We start from the raw sequence: 10059 nt of genomic DNA, 5'->3' as shown, positions 1-10059 counted from the left end.
GTTGTAGAAGGAAAAATTTCGGCAGGGACGACCAACGGGTCGCCATACACCATTTCAGCTGCCGAGACATCGAGGGCGTGTTTAGGAGTTGTCCTTAGTCCAAGGAGGACCCAGGGAAGCTGAGTAAACCAGTTGGAATCCTTGCAGCGGGACATCAAAGCTGCTTTGAGGGTGCGATGAAAACGTTCAACCATTCCATTGGCAGCGGTATTGTAGGCCGTTGTGTGATGTGGGGTGATGCCCAGGAGATTCGCTAATGATGTCCACAATTGAGATGTGAAAGTGGTACCCCTGTCAGAAGTATTATGCTCAGGGATACCAAATCTTGCAATCCATCCTGAGAGTAAGGCAGATGTACATGAGGCGAACATTGCAGTTTCCATGGGAATGGCTTCAGGCCAACGAGTGGAGCGGTCGATGACGGTAAACAGGTAACGATGTCCTTGTGATGTGGGTAGGGGGCCTACAACGTCGACGTGAATGTGTGCGAAACGACGCTGAGGTTGAGGAAAGGTGCCCACTCCTGAATCCGTGTGTCGATGTACCTTGGAAGTTTGGTAAGAAGTACAGGCGCGGACCCAATCCTTAGCATCCTTAGAAATGCCGTACCAAATGAACTTCGTCTTCAGCAGCTGTGCAGTAGAACGGCACGAGCGATGTGAAAGGCCGTGAATGAAATCAAACACCTGCCGGCGCATGGGAGTAGGAATCCAACGTCGCGGTATACCAGTACTGACGCCACAGAGCACAGAGGAGGGTGGTGTTGGAGTCTTCGAGGGGGAAGTCTTCCCAACGGAGGGACATGCAGGATGTCCTACATGCTTGATACTCTGGATCCTGTCGTTGGACTTCAGCCAGGGCGTTGTAATCCAATCCCAGTTGAACGGCACCCAACGTGTTTCTTGACAGGGCATCGGCAACGGGATTCATTTTCCCAGGGACATATTGAAGGTTGTGACTGAAAGTCAGTATGAAAGCAACTGAATAAATTTATTATGGAACACTCTCCTTTATATACAAAAGCTCAAAGTAACAAGAAATTTCATGTTCAAAAACAGACACCATTACAGATGAGAAAAACAGACATGTTTATTCTGGTTCTTTTTAGTGTGAGGGAAGAGCGAAGATACAAACATAATATATACACAAAATGAACTATGTACGATCGTGTGACACACGGTTGGTACACAGTTATGCTTTCTTCATCACGATGATCAATAATACTCACAATTCCATCATTTCTATTCCAGTTGTGACCAGATTGTGGAATGATCTTCCCAATCAAAGAATTGAATTGTTGGAACTACAGAAATTCAATCTTCCAGCAACTCTTCTTGTGATAAACAGGCTGCTATAGGTCTCTCTTCATAGTTTATATATAAGAGATCTATTTTAACGTTGTTACCGCTCTTAGGATTTTTTATGTTCAATTTTTGTTGCTCCACATGTAGTTTATTTCTTTCTTTGTTTCCATTCTTCACATGTCAGGATGCCAGATAACTCATAATCAATCAATCAATCCTTTCTTCTCTGGGTTATTTTCGCTGTTGGAACCCATGGGTTTATAGCATCCTGGTTTTCCCACTAGGGTTGTAGCTTAGCTAGTTATATAAATTATAATATGGCAATGGATGAATGATAATCCAAACTCGCCGCATACAGTATAAGTGATAATTATATGTATGAGTATATCACTACTACAGGAACTTCTCTTTCTTTTACAATTCTCATCTCACTTCAAATGGGCTTAAATAATCCTCCTCCTCCTCATATGGTACCATACCAATGCCTCTCTGAGGTCTTGATCCAAGCAATGAGGGCTTAGTGGGCATCGTCGTAGGATGTGTTCCTTTGTTTATATTGTTGGCTAATCTCCATGGTTGGCGGTTATCTCCAGTTGTGCCTAAGTATCAAACATTCATGAATTTTTCCCACTTTCATCCTTTCTCCGATTAGGGTTACCTAGTCCTTCTTGGTGAAGGTTGTTCCGCTGGGGACGTCTTCGTTGCTCCTCGAGGATTGTGGAGGTCCAGGGTCTTTAATTTATTTAATCTTATCTGTTTTTGCTGGCGTTTCTCATCGGATATGGGGTGGTGGTATACCGGGTATTTTACATAAAAATGGTAGAGGTGTTGATTTTTAGGTACCAGTAATTATCCGACTGGACTTACCTAGATCTAGGTCTACCTTATGTTCATGGCATTATCCTACCCACACTGGTGCAGAGTATTCCGCAGTAGAGTATCCAAGTGTTAGTGCTTAAATAATGAAAGCACTCTTGTTTCTATACTTCTCATATTTTATGCTATTTCATAGCCAAAAAGACTTTGTTATAGATCTCACTTTGATTGTTCGCAAAATCTGATGAATAAAAGAGAGAGAGAGAGAGAGAGAGAGAGAGAGAGAGAGAGAGAGAGAGAGAGAGAGAGAGAGAGAGAGAGAGAGAGAGAGAGGTCTGCAGGCAGACAAATAAACAGACACACGGCGACAGGGAATTATTGTAATTATCAAATGACACAACTATATTTTACTACAATTGAAACAAAATTGATATATATATATATATATATATATATATATATATATATATATATACTGTATATATACTGTATATATATATATATATATATATATATATATATATATATATGTATGTATATATATGCATATATATATATATATATATATATATATATATATGTATATTATATATATATGTATATATATATATATATATATATATATATATATATATATATATATATATATATATATATATATATATGTGTGTGTGTGTATATATATATATATATATATATATATATATATATATATATATATATATATATATATATTTATACATATATATATGTGTGTGTGTGTGTATAAAATATATATATATATATATATATATATATATATATATATATATATATATATCAAACTTAATTATTATAAGAAAGAAAGCAGAATAAATGGGTACTATATAAAAATCATAATTTCTTACGTTGCTAGCAACTTTAAATCAATCAAACTTAACAAGACTAGAAAATTTCCTTGAGTATTTGAAGACTGACACATGCTATTTCATCAGTGAAATCTTGAGTCATATAAAACTTAATTTGCTTGTAAACTCGGATACAGGAAATTAAATAGCATCCTCCTATAGTGATACATGAGATAACTATGGATAATTGAAACATAGAAGTTTGAAAATTAAACGAACCGTGTTTACTATCTTGAAATAAATAAGATACAATTATTTTAATCATGGATTCATCAATATGCATATCTTAGTCTAAACCTTTTTTAAACAATTTGAACAGTCAAAAATATTACGAGAGAGAGAGAGAGAGAGAGAGAGAGAGAGAGAGAGAGAGAGAGAGAGAGAGAGAGAGAGAGAGAGAGAGAGAGAGACTCAACATCCAGAAAGCCAAGATAGAGGTAAGTGGGATGAGCTTTATGGGATGACAGCCCTTTTTACACTGCTAATGAGAATCACAAATCAGCTTTGGCTTCAAAGGCGCCTCGTAGGATTAAGAGTTTATCTCAGCCGGCGATATTTACAAGTAAGATCTGTGTTGGATGATTGCTTAATGGCTTCCTATTCAAGTCCGCTTCAAAAGAGGAGTTATTACATGTGCAAAAAAAAAAAATGGTTGATAATGACTATGAATAGATGAGAGGAAGAATTTGGTACTTCTGCTTTTTGAACTATACTTATTCTACATATTAAATTAATATGAATTCTTATTCATAACTTCAACCCTCCTTATTTGTTAATGTTTGTTGTAATTTTCAACGCACGGTGTATTACTTTCACACAATATATGATATCATATTTTATTGGGTTTTAAATAAAACAAGATAAAAACTTTTTTACCCCACTTATGCAATAGGACACTTTTCTATATCGAACAGTCTAATATTATTCGATTGTAGAAAATTAAAAGCTATATTTACTACTAGATTTCTAATGAACAAAGCTATTGCTTACTTGTTTGGAATGATAATCCACGCTCCGTAGCCCTGCGCCCCACACCAGACTCGCAAGTCATTAGGTTTCGAGCTTTTATTTCTTTTGTTCATTTGCATCTGCTCATTTCGAAAAGATAAAACTATTTTAAATGCAAATTAATGAGAATTAACATTGTGTGTGCAATTTCAAGAATTATTTTCTTTTTCATGTGATTGATTCTAACAGATGTCTAATTGGCATTAACATCTTTGCTCTTAATAATCGATAGCTAACATTTTAATCTACTATTCCTCTTACTGAATTTGAACTTTTATATTGTGCTAGGTTACTTTTGCTGAAATAAACGTGCATTAATCGGAGTTATTGTTAAAGGGTATTTTCTTATTTGCATTGATAGCTTTTTGGCAAATGTGCTCAATTTTGTCTTTAATTGATAGAGTATTTGAATATTTAGTGTCAATTTCTTTTTCATTCTCTATTCATTGAAAATGTTTCCTATCCATCTTACTACATCTATTGCTTAAAATATGATGATAGGTTGAGACTTGAATGCAATTTTAAAAATTGAAATTGTAAAATTTTTGCTATTGGGCAGCAATTGGATTAGAAAAGGCGACCTTTTTACATGATATCGGAATGTATTGTGATATACCTTAATCTAAAAACATTTGTTTTCTACTTGAAACTAAAATGACATAATTCTTGAAGTTATTATAAATGGGTATGGATTTGTTTGCTAGTACAAACTAGAATACCTAAATAAAGAAAGAATAGGACAAACTTCAAAACAGGGTGTTATTTTTAACTAGGCCCCATTGTACAACAACAAAGCATTTCAAACCTAATGTTCTCTCTCTCTCTCTCTCTCTCTCTCTCTCTCTCTCTCTCTCTCTCTCTCTCTCTCTCTCTCTGAATAAAGTACAATAATGCATAATGAGACTGTTTTTGAGTAAGATATAACTATCATATTTAAAAATTTAAGCTCATAAAATTGTGTTATTATAGGATGATTAATCTAGGTTTTAATAGAATTTCAGTTACCCTTCAAGTTGAAGAGCCTACGAGAGAATTAAATTGAGAGATAGGAGAAACGCAGCAGGAGAAAAATGAATTTGCGTTTTATAGAATTGTCAAATATTACATACCTTTTGTTTATTGTATACTTAATATCTGATATATATATATATATATATATATATATATATATATATATATATATATATATATACATATATATATATATATATATATATATATATATATATATATTTATATATATATATATATATATATATATATATATATATATATATATATATATATATGTGTGTGTGTGTGTGTATGTGTGTGTAAATATCAACCAAAGTGGCATCTAATACCGCACTCTGCCTTGGGAGTATATATCCACTGGAATTCATTTATGATAATAAGTTTTGGCTGGGCACCATACGCGCAAGGACTATACGAAATGAGCTATCAATAGATATACAGTATAAGTCCTCGCAGGCATTGTTTTGGCTGAGTGGCACGAGTTTGATTCTCTGCCCAGCCGGAATATATAACAATAAATGAATTCCAGTGGATTTATATTCCCAAGGTAGAATTCGGTATTAAATGACATTGTGATTGATATTTACATTGATTAAAATCGCGGGTGTTGGTGATGCATATTCGTCTTAAACAACCACGTCTTGCAAACTCACAATTCAACTATCATGGTGGAGATGGGTTTATTTCAAGTCTAAGAACCGATTCCTGAATTCTACAGGAAAATGTACGGTGACTTGTAAAAAACTTATATCTCTCTTGATAGCTCAGTTCATAGAGTCCTCGCAGATATGGTTTTGGTTGAGTGGTACAAGTTCGAATCTCTGCCCAGCCAGAAGCTATCACCATAAAGGAATTCTATTGGATATATATTCATAAGGTAGAATTCGGTATCAAATGCCACTGTGGTTGATATTTACATTGATTAAAATCACCAGTGTTAGTGATGTATATATATATATATATATATATATATATATGTATGTATGTATGTATATATATATATATATATATATATATATATATGTATATATATATATATATATATATATATATATATATATATATATATATATATATATATATATATATATATATATATATATATATATATATATATATATATATATATATATATATATATATATATATATATATATGGGGAAAATAAGATAAAGTAGTGAGTTTGTAAATCATTATCTACTAACCTTTATATCTTTAATATCATATTCACATTTCACTAATTTTTATCATCTTAAGTGCAACTCAATATTTTTGAAGGCGATATCAGTATATGATACATATAGTATTATAATAGATTATTTAGATAAATAAGATGAATAAGGAAAATATTATATAGCATTGAAGATGATCAATATTATCATATTTGAGGCGTGATGTAGGCAATGAAAGTAAGATAATAGTAGTGAATAGTATTGTTATAGGTTATTGAAAATATAATATATAAATAAAATGTAATAAAATTGTGAATGTATGATATAGTACGTAGTGAATTTATGATAGGCTACAATAGAAATGAAATATGTGTAGTGAAAATAAGAAATAGTTTTGAAACTTGTGCATTGTATTAAAATACGAAGTTTTTATATAATGTGATATAGAAGTGAAGATAAGATATATTATTAAACATGTGATGTAAATATAGCATGAAAATAATGCCAATCAGATAAGGCGGTATTAGGTTTCCCTTTGTTATATTTTTATTATCATTATCATTACTAGTTGACCTGCAACCCTAGTTAAAAAAACAAGATTTTATAAGCGCAAAGGATCCAACAGGAAAAAACTAGCCCAGTGAGGTAAGGAAATAAGGAGATGAATAAACTGAATGAGGAGCAATAAACAATTGAAATTAAATATTTTAAGAACTGTAACAATTTTAAAACAGTCTTTCGTAAATAAACTATTAAAAGATTTATGCTAGCCTGTTTAATTTAAAAACATTTGCTACAAGTTTTAACTCAGGGAACGCCGAGAATGTAAACGTAATAAAAGGAAAGGGTAAGTAGGCTTTCATAAAGAGATGCACACAGGATTAGTAAGCTCTGAGAGAGAGAGAGAGAGAGAGAGAGAGAGAGAGAGAGAGAGAGAGAGAGAGAGAGAGAGAGAGACTACAAGGATCTGAAGAAAAGTATTCCTAATAAAATCAAGAGATGCAGAATTACTTGGAAACCTAAAGATTTTAGATGCTTTCTCATTTCTATTGGCGCACTCATAAGCAGAACAGCACGGCATTGTGTACTATCACGTCACTAAATATATGTAAAACAGAAAGAAAGAGTGTGGACATAATAATACGTCTTGCCAGCCACTGGCCATCGAGAGACTAGTTTTGGTAGCCTAAGTCTGGTAACTCGTATTTCACTACTCTTGTGTATATAGGTGCTCTACTATAAAATGGGCTCTTGTATTAAACTATTCTCGTAGACGGGATAATAAAATATAATTTTAAGTTATCATATGTATCAATTACGCTAGCGCAAAAATTCAATAGTCATACAGAAATCTCCTATTTTGTTAATATGCCAACAAGCATACAAGAATTCGAATGAATAAACAAACGCACCCATACACACGTAACACGTTTCTCAAGTGTTTTCTAGAGAAGTCTTCTTGTAACAATGGCTTTCCATTCAACATTTTCTATAATAAACTTAAAAACTTAACAACATATTTTCTTCTCTTTCGATAAAGTTTGGTAAAACAAAGACGAACTCTTTGTCATAAAATGCCTCATTTTAATGATGAATCAAGGAGATATCTTAAAATAAAAATAAGTTAACTTCTGAGTAAATGCCTCCCAAAATTCAGGCCGAGTATAATATTCCACAACCACTCAAAAATAAAAGCTGTAGACAAACTTTTAACTAATGTGGTCTACTAGTTTAGTTGTCCAATAATAAAAGATAAAAAAAAAAGTTTAGTTGTCCAAATTGCTAATTAGCTTCACGAAAAAATGCCGTCTTTCTCGCTATCAAGAAAACAAGGGAATTGTCAACCGAACAGAAGGTCCTTGTCCAAACATCTATAGTCTAGCATGCGATACCACTGTGACAGTAATAGTAAGTATTCATTTTCCCTTGAAAACTTCAATATTATACAGAGGATCATATGAAAATTGATTACAAATAGCCAAGTTTATTTCTATAAGATCTAAAAATTCACAGCTTAATGATGAGCTTTCTAGTTTTTCTTTCAAAAAAAAAAAAAAAAAGCTTGAATAGTTGTTAACAAAATCAATGTACATCTTCTAAATGGTTTTACTTTGTTTTTACCTATCCAATCCCAGGTGAATGACGGCCGATGTGTTTCTTGACAGGGCATCGGCAACGGGATTCATTTTTCCTGGGATGTGCTGAAGGGTACAATTGTATTCAGCCATGGCAGAGAGATGTAAGTGTTGATGGGCGAACCAGGCGTTGGACTGACTTACGTGTGATGTTGTGCACCAGAGGCATATGGTCCATGCAAATGACGAACGGCGTACGTTCCTAGAAGTGGCAAAAATGACAGAAAGCAAAGTGCACCACCAGCGATTTACGGCCAAAGGTAAAGTAGCTGGATTCCACCTTGGACAGTTTTCTACTGAAAAAGGACAATGGGCGGGACGAGCCATTGACCACCCGTTTGAGGACTGCCGCAATAGCAATGTTGCTGATATTGGTGGAAAGAAGGAGAGGTGCATGTGATACTGGAAAAGTGAGAGTGGCAGCTGTTTATAGGCCATTTTTGGCATTGCAGAAGGCCTCTTCTTGAAGGGGACCCCACTTTATGTCTTTTGGCTCGCCCCTGAGGGAGGCATAGAGGGGGCCAGCCATCGCCTGACAGTGAAAACAGTTGATCGTGCCCAAGAATTCTTGTAGTGCTTTGATGGCCGAAGACATGGAGAAGTTCTGAATGGCAGCTACTTTCTCAGGGAGGGGGTGGACTCCTTCAGGAGTGATGCGGTGCTCTAAGAACAATACTTCGTCGGCGCCAAAGGTACACTTGTAGTACCGGCCTACAAGGCTGTTCTGTTGTAGGCAGTCGAGCACGATGCGTAGTATGAAGGTGTTACGCTTTGGAGGAAAAGATCACAAGTATGTCGTCCAAGTAGCATACACAAAAGGGCAAGGTCACCTAAGATGCTGTCCATGAGATGTTGAAAAGTGGCCTCAGCATTACAAAGGTCGATACAAAAGTAATTAAAGGTATATGTACTGAAAGGGGTGGTGACGGCAGTCCTGGGAATGTCTTCTGTGTACATGGGCACCTCATAATACCACTTCAGAAGGTAGAGTGTGGAGAAAACCTTCGCTTTCTGCAAGTAGAAGGACACGTTAGCAATGTTTGAAAGGGGGTAGTGATCCGGTTCTGCCTGCATGTTCAGGCGCCTGTAATCCTCACTCAGATGCAGAGAGTCATCTTTCTTCAGAACGATGTGTACGGGTGACGACCATGGGCTTCAGGTCATATTGCGAAGACCTATCTCTTCTATTTCAGAGAACTTTTGTTTAGTGGCTGGCAAAGGATCAGGTGCCAGACGTCTGAATCTGAAAACATTGAGGGCCCCGTCGTCTAATATGGTAATGAATACCATGTTTTGTGGAAACCGTGGACATATGATGAAGTACAGGACAGTAAACATCCAGAAATGATGTGAAGAGGTGGGCTTAGTCATCTGTGGGTGCGCTGATTTGGAGAGTGAAGTCGGAGGGGCAGGTTGGAGAGGCATCGAAGAGTACGAATTCACGTTGACTAACCGTCGGTGAGCTGCATCGACCAGGAGGTGGAAGTTTGAGAGGAAATCCGCACCAAGGATTGGTAATGTAACGTCAGCAATAAGAAACACAAATTCTTTTGGCACTTCCAAACAATTATTTGAGGGTTTCATAACAATGGGTGGGTGTCACATATCCATTGGCAGCTACCAGGCAGAAGTCGGCAGCTTAGACTACGTTGTGTCCTGGAGAGTGGCGATGGCAGAAGAGAGCGGCAAGCACCTATGTCTATCAAAAATTGCCCGCTCATAC

The sequence above is a fragment of the Palaemon carinicauda genome, chromosome 12 (assembly GCF_036898095.1).
Source record: "Palaemon carinicauda isolate YSFRI2023 chromosome 12, ASM3689809v2, whole genome shotgun sequence".
Classification (NCBI taxonomy): Eukaryota; Metazoa; Arthropoda; class Malacostraca; order Decapoda; family Palaemonidae; genus Palaemon; species Palaemon carinicauda.
This window is presented reverse-complemented; position numbering follows the sequence as displayed.